Source organism: Arachis ipaensis, chromosome B8 (genome assembly GCF_059453495.1).
Source record: "Arachis ipaensis isolate K30076 ecotype BB chromosome B8, ASM5945349v1, whole genome shotgun sequence".
In the NCBI taxonomy this organism is placed as follows: domain Eukaryota; kingdom Viridiplantae; phylum Streptophyta; class Magnoliopsida; order Fabales; family Fabaceae; genus Arachis; species Arachis ipaensis.
This window is the reverse complement of record NC_142443.1, coordinates 116,135,303-116,139,243: the sequence shown is the minus strand read 5'-3', so window position 1 is coordinate 116,139,243 and position 3,941 is coordinate 116,135,303. Positions and strand designations below refer to the sequence as shown.

Sequence of the window (3,941 nt, the reverse complement as noted above, 5' to 3'; positions counted from 1 at the left end):
ACTACTGAGCAAATAAAGAAAATTCGTAGCCGAATGCTTATAGCTCAAAGCCATCAGAAGAGCTATGCTGACCAAAGGCGGAAGCCTTTGGAGTTTGAGGATGGGAAACACATCTTCCTGAAAGTTACTCCAACCAGCAGAATTGGAAGATCCATTAAGACTAAAAAGCTAAATCCCCGTTACATTGGACCGTTTGAGATCCTGAAGAGAATTGGACCAGTGGTGTATAGGATCGCTTTACCACCACATCTTTCGAACCTGCATGACATGTTTCACGTATCACAACTTCATAAATACACTTCTGATCCAATTCATGTCCTGGAACCAAAATCGGTTCAAGTGAGAGAAGATCTGACGCTTCCAGTAACTCCAGTCAGAATTGATGACACCAGCATCAAGCATTTACACGGAAAAGAAGTTTCTTTGGTAAAAGTAGCCTAGAGTCGGGATGGTATCGAAGAGAATACCTGGGAGCTTGAATCAGATATGCAGAAGGACTACCCACACCTCTTTTCAGGTAACTAACTCTGAATTTTGAGGACAAAATTCTTAATTAGATGGGTAGGATGTAAACCCTGCTAAATTAGTAAATAATTAGTCAATAAATCAAATTTTAATTAGGAAAATTAGAAATGTAAATATAATATTAAAATAGGATAGAGCTCTTTAAAACAAAAATTTTGACACTAATTTCAAATAATTTGGCCCAAAATTAGGCTGAACGGGCCGAACTGGTTGAACCGAGCCCAAACCGGGCCCGTGGACCCAACCGGACTGATAAACCATTATTTTATGGTTTAAATTGTGTTTAATTGTGTAGTTTTATCAATTCTTTACCCACTTATTCATATGATTAGCATGTATTTACAATTGCTTCCCAAAATCACTCCATGGTTGAAAACTTGCTTCCTAGAGACCTTTAATTATGTATTTTAATTCTCCTTTATCCCATTCGATGTCGTGATCCGTGTGTTAAGTGTTTCAGGCTTCATAGGGCATGAATGGCTTAGAAATTGGAGAGGAGGCTTGCAAAAATGGAAGGAACACAAGAAACTAAGGAGATGCCCAACGAGCAATGACGCGAGCGCATGGCCCACGCGAATGCGCGAAGTGAAGAATTCGCAGCGATGCGGACGCGTGCCTGACGCAAACGCGTGGATTGGAGTCTGCACGAGTGACACGAACACGTGAACCACGCGAACGCGTGATAAGGAAAATCGCTGACTGACGCGAATGCATGGACGATGCGTACGCGTGACTTGCGCGATCTGCAAAAAGAACAGAATACACTGGGGGCGATTTCGGGCCGCTGTTTGACCCAGTTTTCGGCCCAGAAACACAGACAAAACCTAGGGAACATACAGAGACTCAACACGCATCCACACACATTGAGATTCATCACATTAGGATTACACTTAGTTTCAGATCTGAATTTTTTTTAGAGTTGCATTACATTGATAGTTTATGCTTTTGCATATAGGCAAGGCTCCTTCCTCTTGTTCAGGTTCTTATGAGTATAAGAAGAGGTAGTAGTAGCCTGAGCTCCCAACCGTGCTCTTTCATCCGTAACCCCTCCGATCACCTTGTCTTACCCAAGGTCGAAGAAAAGTTCCTGAACTGAGCTCACTGCCCTAGCCGTATGACTAGCCTTTGAAGGAAGGCCTAGGTTCAAATCAAGCAGTGCCAGGATGCTTCAGAAATAGCTGCTTCTCCGGATCCGGGCTTTCTTACTTATCTGATAGGCATGGGGCATAAATAAAATAAGTAGTAGGCTTTCAGCCAAGCAGTTGCTTGGATTTTTGGATGCTAAAAGTCATTGCCTCCATTGAAGACATTACTTTAGTTTGTTTCCTTATTCCCTTATTTTAATTAGTTACTCATTGACTCTATTCAATTAAGTATGTTACATTTTGGATTTATTAATATATGAAGTTATTTTTATTTTAATTAATTTCAATTCTCTATTTTATTTTAATTAATTATGTCTTCTCATATTTTTATGATTATTAATTTCATGTCAATGGAGTAGAATTTCTACTTGACATGGGGTTGATTAAGAGGTGATACTTAAGTTGGAATGCTCAAGTGCTTGGTTAAACTGGACGTTGTTAGCTAACTTCATACTTACTAACACTAGACCTCCCCAAGGGAGAGGACTAGGACCTGAGGGTAAGAGTTAGTTCAATCACCATACCTTTCCTTATTTAGTAAGGGAAAATCGAGTGAGAACAACAACCTTTTTACACCACACTTGAGAAGATCCCAACAAGAATAGAAGTTCCACTTAATTATTCCCCCAGTCAAGGCCTTTTATTCAGAGTATCAATAATTATTCTTAGTTTATTTTTATTGCCTCATTTCACAATTATTTTAATTGCTCATTATCAAACTCAACTTTCTGGGAATTTTTCGATTAATAAATTAGCACTCTTTCCTACAACTCGTTAGGAGACAACCTGTGACTCATGCTTCCAGTATTTTATTTCTAAAATTTGTGACAACCCTTTTTAAATTGGTGAGGCAGATCTTAGCTGGTTAAGAGCTATACGTGCAACGCTGTCTCTTAATTGAAATCTCTAAATTGGTTAACTTTTGCCACGCACCAATTTTTTTGGCGCCGTTGCTGGGGAGTTGCAATAGTTTGCTAAATTATTAATTAGTGAATATATTTTATTTTTATTTGCATATTTTATTTTTACTTCTGTTACCATGAGTTACATGTCTTTCTCATTGAATGACGCGTTCATTACCTGATCCGAGTTTAGTTCCATTTGGTCCTGAAATTGAAAGAACTCTTTCACATATTAGACGAACTCGACATCAGTTAGCCTCCGAGGGTGGTGAAGTGGTTATTATCAATTCACCAGTCTCATCTGAGGGCGAATCTGAACCCCATCTGAGAGCGAGACAAGCTCATTTACTACTGATATAGTTGATTTACGTGCAGGAAACATGGCAGCACCTAGGAGGATTACTCTCCCGGAGGCAGGAGCCCCAGATTTTACACTGCAGCCATATCAAGTGCCTCACCCAACTGCAGCTGCAGATTTTGAACTAAAAATCGCACTGATCAACTTGATGCCCAAGTTTCATGGCTTACCTGCTCAAGAGCCTATCAAGCACCTTAGGGATTTCCAGACAGCCTGTTCTACTGTTAGGCGTCATGGTGCAGATGAAACTTCCATTCTGTTAACCGCTTTTCCATTTTCTCTTGAGGGAAAGGCGAGGGAGTGGTACTACTCCCAACCTGAAGCAACTGTTACCAACTGGGATACACTCAGAAGAGAATTTTTGGAAAAATACTTCCCAGTTGAAGTCACAGATAGACTGAGAAAAGAGATCTCCTGCATTGTTCAAGGTGAATCAGAGACTCTCTATGAATATTGGGAGCGTTTCAACAATATCCTGGACGCATGTCCCCATCACATGATTGGTAAACTAGTATTGATCAGCTACTTCACCCAAGGCATGAACCCCATAATAAGACTACACTAGAAGGTGCTAGTAATGGTTCTCTGAAAAAGTACAAAATCACAGATGAAGCATGGCAACTGATCAGTGACTTAGCTGAGTCCACTAGGAATCACAGACAGAGGCGCAACCCCAAAGCTGTTGCAGAGATTTCCACTAGCAAAGAGACTACTGCTCTCACACAGAGTATATGTGAAATGACCAACCTACTAAAGTAGATGTAGTTGAATCAACAATAAGCACAACAAGCTCAGCCTTCACCACAACAGAGCCAACAGTTAGTTCCACAAAGAGTATGCGGGATCTGTGCTGATTATAGTCATTATACTGATGAATGCCCACAGCTCCAGGAAGACAATACTGTGGCAGCCACTCACAACTTCTATAACCGCCCGAATCAAGGATACAATCAACAAGGTGGCAACTACAACCAAGGTGGCAACAATAGCCATGGATGGCAGGACAATTCC

The 3,941-nt window shown here is 40.6% G+C and overlaps 1 non-coding gene across 1 annotated transcript; it reads right to left on the bottom strand.

Moving 5' to 3' along the window:
• Positions 1-3,324: 3,324 nt before the first annotated feature.
• Positions 3,325-3,432, bottom strand: LOC148549349 (small nucleolar RNA R71). The gene has a single exon (XR_015897076.1). It is a non-coding gene; the product is annotated as a small nucleolar RNA R71 (small nucleolar RNA).
• Positions 3,433-3,941: the final 509 nt, after the last annotated feature.